Raw genomic sequence first — 25,534 nt, forward strand, 5'->3', positions numbered from 1 at the left:
CACTGAACTGGGAGATGACTGAGTAGTTGCTACTGCTTCTTGTTGCACAGGGATAAATGCAATGGGCTTTGTAGAGACTCAGCTGCAAAATAACCAGCTACATGGTTGAGATGTAGACTCCTCATCTGGCTCATTCTTTGTTCTATTCAATTTTAGTTGATTTGGTTCTTGAGGATACTGGATAAGCATTCTCCAAATTTGTCATTATTTTGATCAGAGTCATAGTAGTGTCTCCTTGGTGCACTATTCCCTCAAAAAGTCTTAAATATATGCATTCAGCCATCTGTTGAATGTCAGATATTCTTTCTTTGGCTGAAAGAAAATAAACTCAAAGAGATGCATGATCATGAGGACACACCATAACCTATGAATAATATGTTGAGACCAGAAACCCAAATGATGGTAACTGAGAGTAACATGAATGCCTTAAGATTTGGGCAATCTCTCACCTAGCTGAGACCTTCTCCCAAAGGGAGGAAATTGTTAAACATGTTTATGGATAGCCATTGTTTTGGACTGAGCTCCTGTACTAGGCTCCAGAAGGTCAGACCAAAGCAAAATGAAGTCATTCATGCTAAGTGGCACATAATCAAACTGAAATTTTAAGGAAGAAGACAGAACCTAAAACACCACTTTTTCCAGATCGCCTGAGTCAGCACCAAGAAGTCTCTTATGTTTTAATCCTTAAAAAATAAGTAACCTGAAATAACCTGGTGTTGATATTTTTGCCACTACTGTCCTGTTCTCTTGTTGCCATCTTATAAAACCTACAGATATACTACTGCCTGTTGAGAGCTGAGACCAAATAAGTCCATTAATGATGTTAAAGGAGAGAGCTACATGCTCTACAAGTTTTGGACAACCTCTCAAAATTGAAAGAAAACCCTGAAATACAAAGTTAGGCCAAAATTGTGAGGTTATCCAAAATAAGACAATTTCTGAACTGAGTTAAGTTTGGCCTAAAGTTGGGTTTGTACATATTTCAAATTTAGCCTAACATGTCCCAGTACATAGCTAAGTGTAACCTAACATGATGTGTAAATACACTGTAACCTACTTTTGTAATGAGTAGCTGAATCTCAGCCAATAACAGGCCTGTTCAAGCCATGTTCAAATAAAACAGACATGAACTATAACCAATAATGCTGTCTCTGTACCTCATTTCCATTTTCTCTATGTCACTTCCTTGTCTATGGCTATAAATATAAGCCGCCCATGTGGTAGGACAGCATTCTGAACTATTTTTGGTCTGGACTGCTTCCCAATTCTAGAATTGCAATTAAAGCCAACTAAGATCTGCAAAAACTAGATTTATTGTAATTTTGTCTTTTAACAGTTCTTGTGAACCGAAGAAGGAACTGAAGGAGTATTCAGTAACTTCCAAGACCCCTTGGAGAATGCAAGAAAGGTACCTCTGACCCCTTTGAATCCCTTGTTTTTCTTATGGAACTCCCAAGATTTGTAAGTTCCTCTTGGGCCCAGCTGTGCACTTTTTGCATTGAGCTCCACAATATTACCGGCTTTTGAATTCAGGGCTAGTTTGTGGTATGGGAGAGCACTTTGGGATAATAAGAGTGAGCTTGTATTGTAATGGCACTTGGCTTTGGGTTTTTCAGTAACTGGCAGGAAACTGACAGTGGTTGAAGTGAATGGTTATTGCTGTTCCACATTCTTGAATATATGTTAAAACCTTGATTTAAAACTACTGACTGACCCCCATGCACCACTGCTTCCTGTTTATGTATAAACTGCCTGGACTACTCACCCCAACCCATCCAGAAGCAACAAGTACTTCTCCTTATGGACTGCTGTCCTGTCCTAAAACATTTCCCATCTAGTCTTACCCTGCCCTACTTATATATAGCCAATGCAGATTCAGTGCGAACAGTTGGTGCTTTCCTTCCCCAAATTTTCACTATCAAAATATTCTTGGCTCCTGGGTCCAGCTGACATATTGCCTGTTGGTAGTTGAGGAGCTTGTCCCAGGACCTGGTCCTTCTCTGGCTAGCATCTATATCTGCTCCATAAACACTTTGATTTCAGAGAACTCTGTCTTAGGAGTTTTGTTTTAACAATCCTTATGGTAAGGTTTTTATATCCACTGCTAAGGTGGCTACTACCTTATGCAATTTCTCTTATCATATCATTCAGGCCTGTTAAAAGACAAAATAACAACGAATCTAGTTTTTCAGATCATAATTGGCTTTTTTTGGTGATTTTAGAGTCTCTCAGTGGTCCAGACCAAACATGCTTCCTTTTGCTGAAAGAAAGAGAAACACAGGTCAAGGTTAAGTCAAGACTGCCAGGATAAGTACCTTAAATAGAGTGAAGACTATCCCCCCCCCCCCCGTTGTTTTTTGGTGTAGGGATCTGGACAACTTTACAAATATAGATTTCCTTTATAGCTGTATTTTTATTTTTATTTATTTTTATAAAGAGTTTCAAAATAACCAGGTCAAATGCCAGGACGCTGCGCTTTGGAAGCAGTTTAGTTAAACAATGATCTTTTTAACTCTTTGTGTCTTAAACAAGATCACTGGCTTTGTGACAGAGTTTCATAAGGAACAAATCAGACAGGCATTTTTTCCCCCCTCTAAGTTAGTAATCTAAAGCAAAGCCATGAAGCGTAGACACTTGGCACTAAAGCTCATTTGTGCCACTCTTCATATCATATTGAAACCACTTTGAATATGTCATGGCTACAGATTTGATAAAAAAATGAGATCATTCTGTTTCTTCTTCTTCTAAGGGATATTTATTTAACAACCCTTAGCCCTTCTGCAGTTACTTTCTACCTTTTGTTATCATGCATTTTATTTTAACCATCAACCTACATCATCATTTTGTAGTTTTTTCCTCTTCACAATGTTATGTATTTTATCCTATCTCTTCTTCTACTTCTTTGTACATTAGAAAATGGTTATGTTTTAGACAACTTTATGTTGCCTGGACCTGAGATATCAACTTAAAGGGAAGATTTACTTTTGTTCACGGTTTCACGAGTTTCCTTCCACAGTTAATCGCATCGTTTTGGGCCTGTGGCGAGGCAGAACATTAAGGTAGGAAGTGTGTAGTGGAGCAAAGCTGCTTACCTCATGCTAGCCAGGAAGCAGACAGAAAGAGAAGAAAGTGTTGGGGTCCCAATATACCCTTCAAAGACATACCCCAGTGGCCAGCTTTCTTCAACTCTCCCTCTAAAGTTTCTACCACCTCCCAGTAGTTTAATCAATTGGAGGCCAAGCCTTCAACAGGTCCAGACTGTAACAAGCTGTTTATTTGTACGAATGTGGGTATGTGGAAGGGTTGTAGTCTGGTACCAATGTGAGAAAGAAGAGGTTGAAGGTTAGATAACAGGAAAATAGTATGAAATATAGCATGTATTTCTGTCAACTATTAGGACATGTTACTAGATCCAGAAGTTAAGCGAAACCACACCCTCTGTTCCAGTTCTGAACACCCCTGTTCATGGCTCTCGGACTTGTAAAAGTTTGACTTGGTTTAGTACAATGACTTAACAAATAGATGTATGTGTTAATCTATTTAACTATTTATTTGTACCTGGTGAATTTCCCCCCAATTAAGGGATAGTATATTTTAACATTTTGGTATAGAAAAAATAAAAGTCACTAAACATAATTGCTTATCTGAAGACTTTGGGAGAAAATCTATCCAATTTTCCAAGCTTCACACAGCAATGTGATGCAATGACGGGCAGATTAAGGTAGGTAAAGAATACAATTTATGAAATGGAAATCAAGTTTCATGAGTGTCTGGATCTGTTGTAGGGGCAATTTACCATTCATTCTTTGAAGTTTCATTGGAATAAACTATCAAAGACAGATTCAATAGGAGAAAGGGCAGACAAATTTTTATGTGCAAGGAGGCAGTCGCAGGGTATAATTACCCACCAGTTTAACATGGTTTAAAAGTGCATATAGTCCTTCTTCTATAAGAGAGAGGAAGAATGGGAATGTAGACAGTCTTGAGGGGCTATAGATGATTATGAGGCATGAATGAATTGTCCTAAATATGGAAAAATAAGTTTGTATAAACATTCTCTTTGGAATTTGAATAAGCCCAGGGAATAAACATCATCTTGCAATGAAAGTCCATGCAGGTGTGGCTGCATGCCTCATTCTTCCTTTCTGAGCTAGATGATGACACTTGATATGGAAAGCAGTGTTTTCCCTGTTGCATTCTGGCCTTCAAGCAGATAATGAAAGTCCAGAGAGAGTCTCTTCTTTCCACTTGAGTGGACAGAAGCAATACAAACTTAGAGGGACCTTGATTTGGGGCCTGCTTTTAAGACCCTTTAATTTCCTTTCAATTAAATAATCCACATACCTAATACATCAAATATCTGTCATTCCTTTCTTTCAGCCCCAGTGCTATTTTATCTCATACATTTATGGAGCCCCCATTGCATTTTAGGCATTCTGCCATAAACTGAAATTACAAAGCTGAACACCAACAAAGTGGATCTTGTCCTCACAGAGATCACAGTTTAGGCTGAGTTGTTAAGTGTTATTTTTTAATTATTAGAAGCAAGATGAGAAGTTTTGATAGAGCCCAGTAGGTGTGAAGCACTGCAAGGATCAGATTTGATGCCAGAATACAAGGATTGCCAGGTCCTTTCCTCATAAACAAGAACCCAACAACCACTTTCCTAATATGCAAAGCAGGACAGAACACTTGCTAGGTGCTTGCTCACTTTACCCTGGTCTCTTCTGTTGTAGAGGTAGGTAGTGAGCAGGTAGGAAGTCAGTAGGATGAGTGGAATTTTCTTACTGCCTCAGGTGGAAATATTTTGCAATGCAAGCTCTTTCCCTTTGCACTACAGAGTGGCATGAATCTGGAGGCTGACTTGGTGGTAAAATTTTCAATTAGTTACCAGGAGTAAAATTAAGATATTTTATAGTTTAATAGTTATTGCACTTAATTTTTTTCCAGTTATCACCTCATTTTATTCTTGATCGTTTGATGACAGGGTTATTTTTTGGAATTCATAACTAACAAGTAAAAACAAAAAATATGACTTACCAAAATTCACACATGCTGCCAGTGGCAGGGTTGTTTCTCATTTAGAATCCCAAAGCTCCTTCCTCCATACTGCACTGTCTCTCTTAGAAGATGTCTTTTGCTAAATGAAGGATTGCAAGTACCCACCTTGTCTGTTTGAATGAGCTCACTGACCAGGGGTATCTTAGTCTAATCAGCCTACTATAACAAAGTGCCATGAACTAGGTGGATTATGAACATCAGAAATTTATTGTGTTTTTGAAGGCTTGAAAGTCCATAGTCAAAGTTCTGGTGAACTCAAAGTGTGCAGCAAAAAAAAAAATGTCTCCTGTTTCAGCAGTCTTCTAGCTGTGTCCTTAGATGATGGGAAGGATGAGGGATTTTTCTGGGGTCTCTTTTGTAAGGGTACTAATTCCAATCAAGAGGGATCCACCTTCATGACCTAATCACTTCCCAGATGCCCCACCTTCCAATACTGTTACCTTGGAGATTAGGATTCCAATGTAGGAATTTTTGTGGGGACACATTCAGACCATAGGAAGGATCTGAGAAGTTATTTTCACTTAAATTCCTGAAGGCTGGTTAAGGAAGGCTGAGTCAGTCTTGTTGGCTCTTAGCCTGGATTTCTTAGACCCACAGGTGAGGGTGAAGCTCTTATGAGTCAGTGTACATGTTACCTTCTGTGTCAGTCAATTTCTCATTACTGTGATCATAATACCTGACAAGAACAACTTAGAGGAGAAAAGATTTATTTTGCCTCATATTTTCAAAGGATTCAGTCCTTGGTTAGCTAGTTCCATTGCCATGGGCCTGAGGTAAGCCCGAATATCATGGAGGAAAGCTCTCAGCTCATGGCAGTGGGGAAGCAGAGTGTGAGGAGGGGTTGGGAAGAAGATAAACCCTCCAGGGCAAGCTCTGAGTGATCTACCCGTTCCAACTAGGTCTCACTTCCAGTGGTCCATTCAGTCATCAATGGATTAATTTATCAATGAGGTTAGAGCCCTCATGATTCAATCACTCTCAAAAGCCCCAATCTGGAAATGGGGGCCATTCCAGATCTAAACCATAGCACCTTCCTTTGCTAAATTTCAGACTCTGCCTCTGGCTACCTAGTGACAAGGTAGTTTTGTTCCTTTAGCTATAGTTATTAACTGACCTGTACGATTACATTTCTTCAGAGATTGGTCATGCTGGTGATGCATTGCTAACTTCAGTTTTGGTTATCACAAAGCTCCCTATCAATAATTTATTATATTTACATCATAAATAAATTTGATTTAATTTATAATTTTAATATAATCATGTTTAATATAATTTCATTCCATATTTATTGAACATTTCAGTGCAATGTTTTGTCTGTGCTGGGGATATACAAAAGTGACTATGATAAAGTCTATGTTCTTCAAACTATAGATTATTACAAAAGACAGTTTCTTACTGAAGAAATTGGAAATAAATAAAACAAGTACATATCATGATAATAACACAACTCATGGATAATCACTGTTAATATTTTAGCATATTACTTTTTGATAATATTATAGTCTGACGCAGAGGGGATTACATCATATATCCATTTTAAAATTTGTAATTTGTGCTTGTCACTGATGATTAAAGAGCATCTTTCCGTTTGATCATCTGTTAAGGCATCATTTGTAAGAATTAGGAAGAATTCCTTCATATCAGTATTCTGTAATTTGCTTAGCCAATCCTCAGAGAACTTTGCTGTTAAGAACTTCTGTGAAAAGCATTCCTTTAAGAGTCTTTTTCATAAGCCCTATTTTAAAAAATTCATTCCTTAAAGTTCAATTGGAAGATAAAAGTTATTCACATTTTAAACCTTTGTTTATTGTAGCTAAATACCCCTCCAGAAGACTTGCTAAAACCTTTGAACACCTTTTTAGAATAAATATTTCCCTCTAAGATGGGACCAGAGAATCTTGAGAGGTAATTTTATAGCAGAAACTTGATACTGAGAATGTGTGTTTGAGGGGTGGACAATACCATGGGTTGCACTGAGTGAACAGTAATAAAGATAATCTTTGACAAAATGAGTATGGCTAAATAAAAATATAAATGTATTTTTTGAATGATATACTGTGACTTCCATCTGCCCATGTAAAAAATTCCATTAAATATATCTCCCTCTGAAACAGATATTTCCTTTTCTTTCCTTTCTCCTCCCTTCCTTTCATTTTGTATACATTCAACAATTTCTTTACCAGTTGTAACACAGCCAGAGCATGAACTCTACTCCTCAGCATCTCACAGTCTATAAAAGGAGATGAATAACTAAATAGTGACCACAAAACTTGAAAAATACTAATACAGATTTAAAAGCACTAAGCACTACATGTATTCGTACTCACATGAGGGGACATAATTCCAGTTGGGAGAAAGAGTTTCTTTTCTCCTAATATAAGAACCTTGACTCCTTAAATCTCTTTCATAATTAGTAGCTATTATGTCATGCCTATTCTTACTCCCTAGTTTCTCTTTTTATAATCTATTTTCTTCTCTCTATTTCCAGTGCTATAGTTCTCATTAAGACCTTTATTGCCTCATCCAGGACAATTCCAGGAATACTCAAATTGACATACCCAGCACAAGTGTATTGACCCTCCTCCAGTCTGTCTTGGACACTGCTGTCAGTATAACCTCCCTAGATTGCTACTTTGTAGATTTCATTACCCTAGTCAAAAATATTCAAAGGATATTTGTGATTTGTAACAGAATGCCCAACAGCCTTAGCTTAATTGTCAAGATCAAATAATGACATTTTTCCAACCTTATTCCTCCTACTTCCATAACTCCTTGGACCTCTCCTGGAGCTTAGGCAAATCCTATCCATTCTCTAAAACCTATTGATATTGATACACCCTTCATAAAGCTAGGCCTGACTATACTTGCCCAGTTGTCAGTGTGCCACCTTTAACAGTTTATCACATGCTACTTTTATCACTAATCTGAATTTATCAAAACACCTCATGTTTAGTTGTTTTGAAAACTCACAGGGTGAGTTCCAAGTACTGTTACTGTTGGCATCTCTTATAGCCATTAGCAAGAAACTTGCACAAAGAGGATAACATGCAACTTCTGTGGAAGCTGATGTTGAATTAAATGAGCTCTTGTTTGAACAAATTCTTGGACTTCCTCGATGAGATTATATGTCAGTACAGTCTGGTGATATTGACATGAGCTAGCTCACTTGTATGTTTCCTGCCCTTCCACATTTTATTTTAATAACCAGTGCTGAAGTTATCTAACTGGGCTCCAAGCACGTTCCTCTTCCACTTCTTCATCCTTTCTTCCTCTTAGGGAGTTCTAGGGAGGGAACACCTCTTTATTTCTCAGTACCAAGCTGCATAAATCCTTATCATGCAACCCTCTTTCTGGGAAATACTTTTGTAGAAAAATAGTGTGAGGAAGGGCAGAAAGATTGAAGGAAAAGGAAACGTGGAAACACAAAGAGCATGTATACACAGAGACTGGCCCTCTTGCCATTCCTCATGCTCACACATACAGGAGACAGAATCGCTCTAATGCTCCTTCTCACACGTACAGTAGTGCTCCAGTGCTCCAGTGCTCCTTCTCGGTAAGTGCAGACCTACCTCAGAATACTATTCAACAAAAAAAGAATTCAACAGACACTAAAGGAGTTAAAAGGAGTTGATGAATGAATCCTACTTGGCATCCCTACTGGAGAATGTACATGGCATATTTATTTTGGGGGGGCTAACTTGATGTATGTAAATTTTCAATTATACATATATATCTCATTATTGGAAGAACTGTTTACTTCATAAAAGTTCTTTTCCTTGCAAGCAAAACCTCATAAGAAAGTTCTTTGAGACCACAAATTTTCTTATTACATGAAATGCATTATGTGAGTTACACATGGTCATTTTTTAATATTCTGTGACAACAAATCAATTCCTATTTCTGGTTAAGAGTATAGGAGCTAGAATAAACAACTGGCAAATAATTAAAGTTAGAATTTGTATACCATTCTTAAATTTTCAGCCTTTAGCATTGAGTTTCAACAAAAACATCAGCATGCCAGTTACAGTAGTGATCCAGGATCAGTCAATACTGTTAAGTGTAGATGCAATTTTTTTTGCTTTTATAATGCTTTACAAAGTGCTTTTGTATTAATTATCTCATTTGTTGCAAACCTCACTTTGATATCTGTCTCCTATCTACCCATTTTTTCCTTCTGGGACAATATTATTAGTATAGTATTAGTTCCTTGGTTGTCCATTCAGAAATTCTATACAATGTACTTTTATATAATATTCTATACACAAGTGAAAATAGAAGCCCCTTCTACCATTTTTAGGCCAATGCTAATATGTACAATTTATTCTGCACCTTCTTTTCCACTTTTAACGTTGTATAGAAATTATTCAAGATGGATACTTAAAGGTCTCATTTTCATAATTTTCAACCAGGTAGATAGTGTGAGTGAATGATTGTTATTTTAACCAGGCCCTCAGTGATGGACACTTGTATTGTTTCAAATCTTTGTCATGGTAAGAAAATGCTACGCTATAAAAACTTTGAATGCAAGTCATTTCACACATGTGGGAACATGTAAGGAGGGTGAATTTCAAAAAGTGATGATATTAGGTGAAAGGGTTTTGTACATTTGTAATTTTGAAAGACATTGCCAAATTATCCTCTTAAGAAGTTGCATCAATTTGCACTCTCACTAGCAATTATGAAATGGCCTATTGCTACACACTTTGCCAAAGACATTTTATTATATTTTTGATATTTGCCAATCTAATATGGTGAAAAAACGTGTCTTATTGCAGTTTTAATTTTCAGTTATTGTTATGAGTGGGGTGGGACTGTATGCCACGTAGAGAATAACTATTTGTTTTCCTTCTTTTGTTAAACCTCTGTTCAAGTACCTTTCCATTGGGTTGGCAGTCTTTTTTTGATTTATAGGCAGAAGTGCCTATTTATTAGACAAATTAATTCTTTGTGTGAGGCAGAAGACTTCTGAATCTAAATTTCGCCTTCCTGCCACTATCAAAAAAATAAACAAAACATGGTTTCTTATGATAGTGTCTCCAGAGCTTTGCATTATTTATTATTTATTTCCCCCCTTGGTTATTTATTCCCTGTAATTAGTCTGCAATGCTGATGAATTTCAATTCCCTCCTAATTTTTCTTCCTACTAAAAGTTTTAAAAGAATGATTCTTACCTTTCAATATTCCTTTCTACCAAAAGGTATTTCCTGTTCCTGGAACTTATTATCACCATGTCTAGAAATACATGAACTTCTCCTAAATCACCTTGAGATTTTACAACAGCAGGAATATTGTTAAATCTAACCATTTTGGACCCTCAAATTTTCCTGGAAGTGTGTAATAGCAAGCTGGATTTCCTGAGCTTATTCCTATTCATGGCAGTCCAAGGCCATTGTTCCTCCCTGAATTCAGCTTCTAGGTTGGTATAGTCCTCCCTATCTGCTGTTCTCCTGGGCCTGTCCCAGAAAGAAAATTTCTACACCCTTTCCCATGCCCTGCTGTCCACAGATGGGCTTTAGCAGATCATGGCAAGCCAAACATAAATTCTGAAAACAGAAAGAGCAGATTGTAGTTGGCAAAGCCTTTGTTTTCAAGTTATTCATGTGGATTTTCAGCAAAATTCTCCTTGTCCTTGAAAAACAGAAAGAAACTCTTAATTCACTAAGTATTTAATTCTACTGGGTTATGGTGGGTGGGCACGAACCTCGGCTTAGTATAAAGGAAGTGATATGAAAAACTCTTTCTCAAGCCATATTGCTGCTAAATTTGCAACCGTGAATAGTATTTAGGCAAAAAATTGAGAGGAATTAAAACATGTTCCAAGATTTACAGTTTTGGGGATAATTCAACAGTTGGAAAACTAAGGCTATAAAGAAAAGTGTAGGGACCAGGTTTACAATTAGCTTGCAAAAAAGAGAAGTTGCTAGAGTACTTTAATAATGCATGTTCAAGGTCATGAAATAAACAAACACAGAAAAGATTGTGTCTAGGTGGTCTTTGGAGATAAGGAAAACCAAACATCTAAAAAAATGAGGAATAATTTAGGTTAGAAACAGGAAAATGCTTTGCTTGAATATGTTCCTTGTTTAAAAATAAAACTGCAGTTTTTTTTCTCTTATATTACACTTTAATAAAATGTTTTTAAAAAGAAAAGACTGATTTTCATGTGTGTAGGATTGCTTTGGAAGAGCCATCTCTGATGACTATCTGACTCAAGTTTCCTAAAATTTTGTTATACTGAGTTTGTCTCTACCATCAGATTGATTTGACTAAATCCTAGCATCTTTGTTTCCCCTTTGAATGACCCTGGATCCTCATAGTCTCATTTCTTACTTTCAAAATGGGAAAATGATAGTATTCACCAATTAGTGTTATGAGGACTAGATATCATATATATCATAGTTGTGATTTACTTTGTTTTAAAAGGTTGATTGTGCAAATATTAGCAGACTAAACAAAAGACAAATTATTTTTCTATCATGAGTGATTCTCAGTAGGAGTCTTGGGGTGGTTTGGTGTCACACAGTTCCTGGTATCTAAGCCCTGTCTCATTTGGTTGCTCTACTCTGTATGACTTACATTCCTAAGTGTGTGCCATTCTAGTCATCTAGGTGCTGTCTGAATTCTAGCCACCAGGTAGGATAAAGAAAAGGTTTTTCTTGAAGACACATTCTGCAACTTGTACTTTCATTCTTACCTATTGGTCACAACTTAGTTGCATAGGGACACCTAGCCACAAAGGAGGTTGGAGAATTTTCTTTATTCCAGGTCGCTATGGATTCAGCCAGTTATCAGGGATTCTGTTCGTATAGAGGAAGAGATTAGCACAGACGTCTGGTTTTATTTGTTGAAGGAGGAGATATGTACAAAGAGCTAGCAATTCTGCCACAGTGTATAAAATGCTTAGCATGAAATCTGGCAATAAATGGAAACTCTTGTGATTGTGATGGTTGCAAACTCAGAGTCATGTATCCAGCAGCTCACAGCTGTTTTCCTCTGAGTGTTCCACAGGCCCTACCAATTCAACATTTCTAAAACGGAAGTCATTATATCACTATTTCCTTTCTTCCATTGTTTACCCACACAGAGGACATCTGCTTGACCTATTATGTTTTCAGTCTTGGATAATGGCCTCCTGCCCATCCACCTGGGCCTTTTCCTACTACCCTTTGCTTCATTCACAACATCTAATCAGTTTCAAGGACCTGTTCATTTTCCTTGGGGAATGCCCCTCAGATATAACCTTTGCTTTTTCCTCTTTAATATATTACCTTAACTTTGCAACCCAGGTTACAAGGTCCTTTGAAGTCTGACTTCAGTTTATTATTCAGATCAACACATCTACTCCAGCTATTCTGTGTTCAAAATAGGAGAAGCAGGGTTGGGGTGTTCAGTGGCAGAGCACTGGCCTAGCATGCCTGAGGCTCTGTGGAGGCTCTGTGTGCAGGCCCTGTACCACAAAAAACAAAAGCAAAATCAAAGCAAAACAAAAACAAAGAAAACATGGGAAGCAAATCTTTTTTATATTTTATATACATGATAACAGTAAAAATCAAATTAGACTAAGCTTGTATATTAAAGTGCCATAAAGAATTTCTTGTTTAGTTAGCTGACTGGTATATATTCAAAGTTCTTATAGTTATTTATTTCTTCCTTTTCCTATTCTTTTTCTCTCATTTGTTATTTCTCACTATAGTTTTTTAAATATATATATATACACACACACACACACTCACATACACACACATATATGTAAATGTACATATATATACACATTCATTCAAAAAGAAAACATATGTATACATACATAAAGAAAACATTTAAATAAGTGGCTGCAATAATTTTGCTAATTCCTTCCTGGGTCAGCATTGTAATGCTTTTGATCAATCTATTAAAGATTTGGAAAGATGTATTCAATCTCAAATATAGCTGATTTTTCTTATCTACTATTTTATAAGCCAACCTGAGAAACAAACATTTATATTTTGGTTGTTTTAGACAAATTTTGAAGAATGCATTTATTTATTTAATAAAAGGTTTAATTTTTATCAAAAATTGTGATGAAAACCCTAGATAAAAGGTGAGTTTTATATGCTACAATCTATGCAAAATCAGAGGGCCACCTCGGCATGTGCCAATAAGTGTGAAAGCTGCCAAGAACATAAAAGCATGTACATTCTTTTCATTTGAATCATTTAAATTTCTCTCCCTCCTCTCCAAGGCTCACTGACTCACAGGAAAGTGAAAACATTTCAGAGTTACCTGCTTCTGTACCAACTCCCCCTGGTAGTTAAATATTTGCAAATGATCCATAAGTGAATTAATCTCTTGCATTAAAAATTAAATTAACTTGCTTTGTTTGCTGTGTAAGCAGTTGAAGCCTAATCATTTTGTTATTGTATATTATTATTATTATTTTTGTAGTTGTGGGGATCGAACCCTGGGTCTCTCTAAGTTACCTAGGCTGTTCTCAAACTTCTGATTCTCCCACCTTTGTCTCCCCAGTCATTGGAATTATAGGTGTGTACCACTACATCCAACTAATTGTTTTGAATTCTTGATGTCTTTCCTTTCTAGTCTAATAAGTATTCAGACTGTTTTTTTTTTAATTGAACCTCTACCACTGAGCTACACCTTTAGTTGCTTGACCCTTTTCCTTTGCCACTGAAGAAAAATTGATCTGGCAGTGTATGGTGCCACATGCCTATAATCCCAGTGACTGGGGAGATTGAGGCAGGAGGATCCCAAATTCAAGTCAAGTCTTGGCCACTTAGTGAGACCCTGTAGAAATAAATAAATAAATAATAGGGTTGGGGATTTAAGTTAGTGGAAGAGTATTTCTGGGTTCAATAAACAGTATCACAAAAGAAAAAAGAAAAGAAAAATGAATCTGTAAATGAAAACCGATTTGTAAGTAAAGTTGTGAATGAAATTTGGCTAAGTTTTAATTTTTGAAAATGTGTTTTAATTAATCCTTTTTTAAAAAAAATATGTCTATTTTTTAGTTTTAGGTGGACACAATATCTTTATTTATTTGGTGCTGAGAATTGAACCCAGTGCCTCAGGCGTGCTAGGTGAGCTCTCCACCACTGAGCCACAAATATATATATATATATGTATATATGTGTGTATATATATATATATATATATATATATATATATATGTATATATATATATATGTATACATATATACATATATATTTATATATATATATTTATATATATGTATATATATATGTATATATATACATATATATTTATATATATATATACATATATTTGGTTCACATTTGATCTATTTATACTAATCTTTTGATTTTATGTTATCACATTAAGACATAAGTAAAGACATATACATATTTGTTGGCTAAAAGATTGATTTAAAAGAAAAAATGATATAAAGCTCTAATAATAATAAAAAATAGAAAAAAATGATTTTTCTTATCTACTCTTTTATAAGCCACTAACAGATACATATCATTTTTGCTTAAGATTAGTGGAGGAATTTAATATTTATATGAATATCTATTAAACTTTAGTATGAAATTTTAGATATTAAGAAAGAGACATTATTGAAAACATAAGTCTTTCTGATGTCTAGACCAATCTCTTCTTGCGGTCTCTACTGTGTTCCAGGTGACTCTTCCTATTGTAATCAGATGGCAGTGGAACAAGCATCTTTTTTGTATGAGTTTTCTTTAGAGCATTTTTGTTCAAGTGGAATATATAGTATCTAAAGTGATATGTGTTTTTGTAGTTCTGTATAAATTACTAAAAGGGCAGAACTATATGGAAGTTCCTTTATTTTTTAAAAAGGCATCTTTCAAAGTTATTTGGAGACCATTGGGGAAATTCCAACATGGTCAGCACATTAGAGGATATCATTTAGTTACTGTTTTGTTTTCTTAGGTGTGATAAAGGCAAAGTGATTACATGGGAGAATGTTCTTAATTTTGGAGATGCATGTTTAATTAGGTAGGAGTGGGGAGGGAGAGAGAGAAAGAAAAGGTAGGCAAAATGAGATAAAAGAGATAGGCAAAATGTTAACTGGCAAAGAGTATTTGGGTGCTTATTGTATTTTAAAAAGGTTTTATGTTATTTTAAACATACTCAAAATGCTGGGAAATTTTAATGTTTGACAATTATTGTGTTTCAGATAAACAAGCAAAAATTACATTATTTACTTAATTATTATTTTTTTTTGTTAACACACTAGGGGAGCCATACTCTTAGACCAATGCTTGGTTCATAACAGATACATAATAAATGATAGCTCTTATTAATGCCACTGGTCAAGTATTTACTTGTCCATCCTTGTTAAGACCTTAGGTACTCAATTCCTGAGCTCAATTTTAGAGTTTCCAGATAAATAATAGGATACCTGTAAACAGTATCAGTTGGTATTATTATTCCTATTTCCTATTTTGCAGATGAGGAAATAGGGTAAAAATGGTTAGAAATGTCCCCAAAATCTTAGATGAATGAATGACAGAACAGTGCTTTGAACCTGCCAATATGTCTCTCAATACTGAACCCTTTAATTAAGTTTTGCATTTGGTTTGAAGTTTTAGTGATTTCCTTTTTATGAAATTAAATGATAAAATGTCAGCCAGTACTGAAATTATTACTGCTGAATTGATGAATGCCTTAAGTTATTTAGGTTTTCCTTGTTCCCCAAACAGTCATAACTCAAAAGTTTATAATTCTAATCAAATTAACATTGAATGATTACCTTTTTAAATGATGACCAAAGCTTTCCCTGATAATAAGAGAGTTTTTCATTCTCTTCAATTTCTCATTTTTTATATTTATATAACATTGTTATGATTATTGAAAACTCAGGTTTATCAATATAAGGAAATTTATTGTGTACATGTCATGTCAAAATGTGACAGGTTATTGACATGTACAATTACATTTAACACACATCAAAGTTTAAATGTATAAACATTGGTTGCCAGGACTAATCAACAATTGTATACAACTGGTTTTCAACGATTTTTCCCCCGGAAGATATTTGGCAATGTCTAAAGAGAATTTTGGTATTTACAACCAAGGGCTATACTGGTGCTGTGTGAATACAGGCCACTCTAATTGTGCTGGTCATATCCTTACCAGAAAGAATTGTCTGGTATACAATATTAATGGTGCCAAGGTGAGAAAGCATGACCATTGTATTATGGATGAAGAGAGTTCAGAGAGGTTAAGTAACTGACCCAAGGTTAATAGCTGGCAAATGGCAGAATCAGTCTTGGAATGTAGGTATAGCGAGCTCAAAGAACATGGTTTTCCCATAGAGAGGCAAAGACAATTTCATTTTAGGGAAGGCAAGTTTGATGCATATGTACCAAAACCACATATTTATTTTAAAGTATAAAGAAGTAAAAAAAAATTGTCAAAGTGTTTAGCAAAAGCTTCTGATCTAGCTGAAATACCTGAAATTAATGCCTAAGCATACTTGATATAGATAAATAAAACTGTAATGATGATAGTAAACGTGGAACCATTTTTTCTTTCGTTGTATAACTTCACTTTTTTTTTTTCCAAAAATATTGTGACTGGATGTCAAAGCGTGGGGGAAAATATATAGGCAATCAAATAAAATTATTCATGTTTCTAGGAAAAGAGGATCATCAAAAAATGTTCCATCATGACTTCATTAAGAATAGACTCACTGGGGCTGGGGTTGTGGCTCAGCAGTAGAGCACTCACCTAGTTTGTGTAAGGCCCTGGGTTTGATTATCAGCACCACATAAAAATAAATAAAATAAAGGTATTGTGTCCAACTGCAACTAAAAAATAATATATATTTTTAAAAAGAATAGACTCATTATAATGGAACCAAACTTGATAACAAGAAGACTTGATATGTTGGTAAACTGACTGAATGCTAAACAATATTTTAAATGAGTCAATTACAGCTTAGAAAATAAAAAATGGAGTATTTGGCTTATTAAAAAATAAAACTGCCTGTTAACTGGGCTTCTTTGCATTCCATTCCCTATTCAGTTAAATATAATGTACTAGGGGATATATTTAAAATCTTATACATATTCTCATGTAATTAGTGTACAGAGACTGAGCTTAAATATTTCAGACTTTTAATGGCAAAAAGGAAATAATCCTTCCTTTGAACCATTCCCACATTATTTGTCTAGGATTTTCATAGCAGAAAATGGCAGACTCTGGCTCTGAATGTATATGGTAATGAAGGACAAGTCAGATCTAACTCATCCAACTCTGCCACTTTGGAACTTGGGGAATCTGTAAAATTGCCAATTGCTGGGTGGATGTGGCTTTGAGGATATATTTGAACCAAGAAGACTTATTCCTACTGAAATTTCCTTATCCATCCAGAATAGTTTATGGTAAACCTATCAAAGTGCTAATAAAACACTGGAGTACTCCCTTTCAGAACGTTTACCAAAAGTCATTATTTTTGTTTATATCATTTGTTTTCTCTAAATCATAAAATATGTGAGGACAGGGTTTGTCTGCATGTGAGTGTGTGTGTGTGTGTGTGTGTGTGCGCGCGCGTGCGCGCGTGCACATGTGTGCATGCTCGCGTGTGCACAGTATTAGATATTTCCTAAATAAATTCCTGAATGTTCTGGAACTTTCTTTTTGGGATCTTCAGGTACAAGGCGTTTATGGGCTTAAAAGAGAGCTGTAGCTAGTGAAAAAGATCACTTAGATGGGGAGGAAGGAGGTATGTAATAATAAGCATACAGAGAAACTGAGGGAAAATGAGAAAGGACATGGACTAAAATCAGAAGTGAGATAAGAAGCTAAAATTGACCCCCAGGAAGGGTTAGTGAATGGGACAATAAAATGCCTTATTTGAAGATATTTTTGAACCTGTCCAAGTCCATTGAGCAGATAGATGATGAACACAATGCTGTCCTTTTCCTCTTCTAGGTTTATGCTATTCCCATCTTCCCTCGTTGATGTTGTTGAGAAAAAGAGACTACTTTTGGCTATTGTGATTATTATTTTTCTTTGCATTTTCATTTTGAAGTGAATGCATTTTGACTGTCATTACTTGTTCTTGGATGGATTTTGACAGCTTTTTATATTGATCATTTACAATTTAAAAAAATGTTTAATCCCTCAAGAAAATTTTGCTTAAATAAATGATAGGTTACCTGTCTGCTTGTTGGAAAATATGTTAAATTTATTTTGTAGGAACTTGATCATTTATTTATTGTGTATTATTAGACTAACCCAGAAATTTGGTGAGAAAGAGCATAAGTAACTAAAAATATGATATCCTGCATTGCAGCTCACTTGCAAAAGGAGGTTAGTGAGAATCTATGACCTAGGAATTTCTGAAAAATGAGATGAGGAGAAGTCACTGGAAGGTGGATTGGAATGATTGAGTAATTGGAATATGTCCTCTTAGCCTGCTCAGCAAGCTAGAGCAGCTTGAGAAGTTTTTACTGACTCATGGTTTTCTGGGTCTGAGAGAACAAAATGTGTCTGAGCAAAAATGGCAGAAGCAAAATCCTCCTGTAGAAGAAAAGTGAGAGGATTAAACACATGGTTGTTGCTGAGTTATGAATGAGACAAGGACTTGGTGACTGGTTAATTCCCTTGGTTGCATTTTGGTGTGACAGAAGGCTTTAGGCTGCTCAGTGAGTAGAGTATTGCCATTGGCATTGGAGATATCAGAATTTGGAAAACACTGATATTGTTAAACCTTTGTTGCTCAAGAAACTAGTGACTTGTTCAAAACACACACAGATTGGTTGCTTTGGTACATCTTAGGTTCAAGGGTCCTCACTTCTGGTGTAGTTCACTTGCTGCCGCTGTGTGCTGACTCTATAAAATGCCAAAGAAAAGAGAGACACAGGTGGGAGGTACTTGCTTGTGGGCTACAAAAAAGAACCTGTCAGGGATTTTGAGTACAGAAACATTGAGATTTAATGTCTGGTGCACCTTGTTATTGACAGTGTACAAATTTCCTAAAGTAATAAGACTAAACCTGTACTAACAGCATTGAAAGGGTTGGTGACATAATTTAGGGGCTAAAATATTTTTTAAAGTTAATGGTATAGCTAAGGAATTTAAGTAGAAAATTTACTGTTTTATTTTGTGTGTGTATGTGTGTGTGTGTGTGTGTGTGTGTGTTTTACAAATCTGAACAGTAAAACAAAACCATAACTTATAACTGCATAAAGAATAATTCCTGGAAATACTTTGAAATATCAAAGCAAGGAGGTTTACATTACTGAGAACATTCATCATCATTATCCCTAAATATACCCAGGTGTAACTTAACTGAGGCTTGGAAAAGGAAATGCATGAAATGTAAGGAATAAAATAAAATATAAAAGCCAGTATATCCGTTCTACTTTATCCTTCACTATAGGAAAAGCAAAGGGTCTGTTTTGCATTCCTTTGAAAATTTCTTGATTATTAAAAGACGAAAAGTAAACAAGTCTAAGATGGGAAACATCAAGAGGAGTTAATTCTTGTTTAAGTGCATATATTAGTTTTACCGTTGTAATAAATCTAAAAAGCCTGATGATTTAAATAAAAATCGATTCTCATAAGTTCTGTAGGATAGAAGACTTGGGCTAAAATCAAGATGTCAATAGGGCTGACTTCCTTTCTAGAGTCTCTGGGGAGGACCTGTTTCCTTGCCTTTTATTAGCCATGAGAAGCTGCCACCTTTGTTGTGCATTTTCCTCCACCTTCAAAGCCTGCAATATTTCATCTGTCTGATCATTCTTCCAAAACTGAATATCCCTCTGGCTTTCGTCTGCCTTCCTCTTCCACTTTGAAGGACCTGGTGATTACAGGAGGTCCACCTGAATAATGCAGGGTGATTTCCTAATCACAAGGCCTGCAACCTTAATCAAATCGGCACAGTCTCTTTATCATGTAAGACAACACATTTACTTGATGTCGACTTCATTAGTGGGACCATTCTTCTGCCATCACAGTTCATTTAGTTTTTTTTTATTCAAAATATGAAACAAAAATTTTGATGCTATCTCCAGTAATGCACTGAATAAAATCAGTATATGCCTATGGTTAAAAAAGTTAAATGGCACTAAAGGGTTCATGTTCATCCTACATCCAATATCAGTTCCTAGAAGTTAGTTTTCAGTTATTCTAGTGGTTAACTCCACATCTCCAAATAAATCACACACAATGTGATTTCATGATTTATCAAACTCTAGACAGTTTCTAGAGACATCTTGCTATGTGTGATGAGGATTTATCTCACACTGTTCTTACCTGTAATTACTTCTCAAGTAATTTTCTATAAAAGGGTTTATGGGAAGTCAATTTGTCAGTGTTTGCAGACTGAAAAGTTCTTTATTATGCCTTCTCATTTGATTAAAGGTTTGGGCACGTCACCTGTGCTCGCTCATCTGCATCTTTAGTTCAACACTGGTCCACATGTATTTTGGGAAGTTTAATCTGGAGACACAGTGGAAAGTAGCTTGAAAGGAGATAAGAATAGTGTCTCTTGTAAAAATCAAATTGATAACGAATTAGAGCCTCAACCAAGAAATGAGGGGAAGAAGAGGGAATGGATCAAAGAATCGCTAATACAGTAGAAACCATGGACTGAGTGTCTTTCTGATTTTGTTGTGTAAAAGAACTCAAAAGTAATTCCTGAGTCCTTTACTCAGTGTCTGAAACAATGATTTTTCTGAACAGGTCAGAAAATATAGTAAAAAGAGTAGGAAAAAAAATCTTATTTAAGGGATCATTGACTTCTAGGAACTTTGAGTCTGATATTTCTGTTGGATATCCACCTGGATGTAGTGGTGGAGAGTTGAAGATGCAGGCTAGAGAATATAATATTAAAGTATTTTAGTTTTGAAGTGGAAGAGTTCTGAGGTTAAGACTGATAATACAGAAAGAAAATTAAAATCACTAGATTTCAGAAGTTTAACTGTGAATTTAGGACTTAAGGCCATTGGATAATTATTTCAACAGACATTGAAGTTATACAATGTGATGATGAAATATTATAAAAGATGGTGCCAAAACCACCCAAGTTAAGAATTGACCAGTGTAGTGTACCAGTGAAGTTAGATCTGGATAGCATTCTAGGAAAAGTTTGTTTTCTTTTATTAGAGGAAGGTGGGGAAGAAATGACTTAAAACTCACATAGGGCACTGGGGGAATCCTGTTTCTCATTTAGTGGTAATTGTATTTTATTTTTAGAATCTGAACTTCAGGTGATTTTGCAGGAGTTATCCATCTTAGGGTCCAGTTTATCATATTGGTGAGGTGTTTATCATGTCCTAGGTTGGGTTGGTACATAGTGTCCCCCATAGACAATGATTGTTTGTGACCCAGGTTATTTCACCTAAAGTCCTTTTGCACTGTAGAACTCCTCTTTGGGAAGAGAATAAAAATGATGTGATTCTGAGGTTATTGCAGCCATATTGCCCTCTGCTTAACTGCCTGGAAGACTGGAAGACAATCCTGAGAAAGGTAGTTCAAGCAATGATAGTTGGAGATGATGGCTCAAAGTTGGAGGGACATTCGTTCATGTCTTTGAGAATACCTCTCCTCCTTCTTCTTTCCTGTAATATAAATACACAAGTAACCTTAATTTTTTTCCTTAATTTAGGCTCTTTGTCCTCTGTTACTACCAACCAAAGACCCCAGTGATGATGAACTAATACATTTCTTCCTCTATTCCATCTGCATGACCTTGGGTGATATGAAAGAACAAATAGCCTTAATTAGCAGTGTTATAGTTTGAATTTTAAATGTCCCCCAAAGGCCCACATGATACTGGTTGCTAATCTGTGGTTCTATTGGGATGTTGTAGAACCCTATGAATTGTGGCCTAGTTGAAGGAAATTAGGTCACTGAGGACATACCCTTGAAAGGGACTATTGAGTACCAGACTTTTTTCTCTTTCATTTTTTGGCTGTCGTGATATGACAGCTTCCTCTGTCCCATGTCTTATGCCATGTTGTGCTATCTCACCACAGGTTCAGAAGCAATGAGGTCAGGTGACCATGGACTGCAACCTCAGAAACCATGAAACAGAGTAAACCTTTTTCCCTTACAGGTTGATTATCTCAGGTATTTTGTCACAGTTCTGGAAACCTGACTAACACAAGAGGACTGGGGTGGGGGAGAAAGAGTGTGGGAGGGGGATCTTTCAGGAAAAGTTGCTTCAGCTAAGACAAGGAGCTATAGAGAGCCTATTTACAATGGAGTAGAATTTTAGAGGCCATGATGGAAAGGGAGGAAGAGTGGGAAGTGTGAGGAGGGTGCCAGGAAAGGACGATATTTATTGAGAGGGGCTTAATATATTTGAAAGTGATTTGGAATGATTAAAGAGGTAAATAAGTAAGGTATAAAGTCACCATTGTCATTTTTGTGACCATATATGTAAAAATGTATTTCATGTTTTATTTAAAATATCGCTTAATGTGAAATATTAAAATAGTCAAATTTATATCCATGGACAGTAGAGTAATATTTACCAGGAACTTGGAGGAAGGGGAAATAAAAAGTTGTTTAATGTGTGCAGTTTTACAGTATGAAGAAGTTTTTAAGATCTGTTACATAACAATGTGCCTATACCTAAATGCACTATGTACTTTAAAATGGTTATGATGGGATATTTTATGTTAGATTTTTTAACAACTATTTTTAAAGAAAGACTTAATTCAACTAACAGAATTTGCATAACACCATAAACAGTTAAAAGGTAGGAAGTATGCTTAGAATTAAATAAAACAGTCTTAACAAAAATAAACAATGAAGCTCCATTTTTAGAGCAAGCACAGTGTTTCTTACTAAATATTGAGTTGCAGGTATAGTTTCTGCCTTGGGGAGCTAAAATCTAAATTAGAGCTGGAGATAGATTGAAGGTCAGGAAATAGACCGGAAAGAAAAATATCACCATTAATAGGTAGCTGATGCCTTTGTAAAACAATATGGAACAGACTATTGGAAACAAAGATGGTAGACTCACTCTGGAATTTCAATGAAGTGGCAAGGAATGAATGGTTGAATGAATGAAAAAAAGGAAGCTCCTAGGTAGACAGTGATTACGTCTTTGGAGTACTTGTCTGTAGGATGGGGAGGCCTTCTAGGCAACTCCCAGAGGAAATGTGGGGGAAGCGTGCTGTGCTAGATGTGAAGCAGTCTGATGGCTAATTTTGCTCAGGGCAGTAAATATATATTCTTAGTTTATACTATTGAAATAAGCTACAGAAAATTTCTAGATTATTTCATCTGCACCTTCTCTAAGAGGTCCATCTTTATGTTTTACAAATAAAATTTTATAGGATCTTGACTTGCTTTGAAGTGGCTTTGATTTCTCAAGTTCACAGTGGCATGGTTAAATCCCAGGTATTTGGATGCCCTTCCTGGTCTTTTGCCCAATTGTGAGTTTGGTTGACTGTAATGTTCACTTTCCAAGTTCTTCTCATCATCGTAGTCATCAATAGCAGTATTATGGTCATTATTATATAAGAATTGTCAGTGAAGGGAATGCAGGGGATGCTATTAAAGGTACAAATAAACTCAGCCAACATTAGGTAATAAGATTTAACTTCATATAGTCTTGGATTAAAAAAAAGACATAAGGGAAATGGCACTGACCAAAATTTAAAGCACTAAGTATCACTTCAACAGTTTATCCCAGAAATTCTCACAAATATATCTCTCAGTTTCACCCAGTTCCAAATATCAGGATGCTCTGTATGGCATTTTGATTCATGGAAAATAGGCCATATATTACTGAGCCATCAGATTAGATGCATCGTGAGACAGGCTGAGTGATGATGCATTCTTTCTAACCTAATGTTCACTCTCTTTTTCTGAACAAGAGGCCAGGTACCTGCCTTTCTGCCCTTCTGCCCTCTCTCCCGACACCCTCTGCTCTCTTTAAGAAGCCAAGTTGCACTGATGTTGGAGGAGTAAAACAATTCCAATTTCTTGTGTGGTCCCTGAATTAACCTAATAGAGTGACCATATAGTTTCTCAATTAGACTGGGACATGAAATGAAATGAGAGCACTGTGATAGCTGGCAGAAAGGAGTATTGTCTTGGACAAATTAGAATATATGGTCACTGTTTACATGGAAGGACAAAATTCAGTCATCTCTGAGAGCATCTTTTTTGGTCAAGCCTAGTCGCCTATAAAATTATGAAACAAAATGACATGATGATGGTCAGAATTCTCCAAGCAGGAAGATTCATATATTTGGCACTTGATCTGTGAACTGACTGTGCTTCAGGGCCACCATTATTTCATAGAGAGCTAAACGAAATTGTAATGGAGATAACAAGTTAAAGTGTGCTAATCTTTCAGATGAGCATTTAGGTGTTTATTAAATATTGTTACTATACTTTTGTGCTGGAAATAGAGAAAATTATTTAGGAATATAATTTTGCATAAATAAACAAGTAATACTTTGACTCTGGTATGGATTTGTACCAGAACACCTGGAAATTATGCCGAAGTTGATGCTTATATTTACCAAGAAAATAAGATTATTCAAATTTCATTCGAAAATCAGATTTTATCACAATTATAATTAGAAGAGATTTCCTAGAAATTTTCTTTTGCCCTTGAACCTATAGATAGAATAACAGACAGTAGAGTAATATTTACCAGGAACTTGGAGGAAGGGGAAATAAAAAGTCATTATGTTAGATTTTTAAGCAACTATTTTTAAAGGAACTATTGAGTACCAGATTCTTTTCTCTTTTCTCTTTTTTTTTCTTTCATTTTTTGGCTGTAGTGATATGACAGGTACAAATAAACTTGTTAATAATTTCTAAATTTAAATATTATTGAATAGAAAACAAACTATTGTTATGCTGGTATGGTGTAACCCAGTTTAACCCACTGTGGAGCCAGAAAAATTACAGTTTAGCCTTCAGAGTTAATATGATATCTTCATTTAGAACCCCCTTGGTGGGAACATGGTGAAAGGAGCCTTCCCAGATTCAGAAAGAAACGCCATTTACTTTTGGCTTAATTTTCTTTTGTAGATGTGCCAAAAAAGTTTAAAGAACAAAGGTTTTCATATTTAGTATAAAATTATGGTAACATCTTTATAGTAGTTTAAACTTTTGGAATACAGCCCTGAATCAGAATTTTTTGGAAGAGAATTCCAAGTTCTCTAAACAATGATTAGGAAACCTCCATGTTAAATTCATGCCTGTAACAATTATACTGATTCAACAGCACTGAGCTTGGTGACTCTTGATTAATGTGGGTGTGTTTGTGTATACATGAATATAAAACACTTTAACTGTTGTCTCTAAGAGCAACAGATAAGGACTAAACACAAAAATGAAGATAAGAATAGCAGATAAAGGATGAGAGACCTAATCTGCATAAGGTTCTTAGATATACTGTTAATGAACAATTTAAATCAGCAAGAAAAATTCAAATGATATTTTTTAATCAGTTAATCAGTATAAGATGTCATTTCTTTTAGAAATTAGTTCATAAAAATCAGTATATAT

The 25,534-nt window shown here is 35.5% G+C and overlaps 1 long non-coding RNA gene across 1 annotated transcript in view; it reads left to right on the forward strand.

Moving 5' to 3' along the window:
• Positions 1–1,246: 1,246 nt before the first annotated feature.
• LOC125611377 overlaps positions 1,247–25,534 on the forward strand; it is a 34,601-nt gene continuing 10,313 nt past the window's right edge. Inside the window, exon 1 of the long non-coding RNA XR_007341555.1 lies at positions 1,247–1,408. This is a non-coding gene — a long non-coding RNA (uncharacterized LOC125611377). The remainder of the gene's footprint in view (positions 1,409–25,534) is intronic.

This window comes from Marmota marmota, unplaced genomic scaffold (genome assembly GCF_001458135.2).
Source record: "Marmota marmota marmota unplaced genomic scaffold, marMar, whole genome shotgun sequence".
Classification (NCBI taxonomy): Eukaryota; Metazoa; Chordata; class Mammalia; order Rodentia; family Sciuridae; genus Marmota; species Marmota marmota.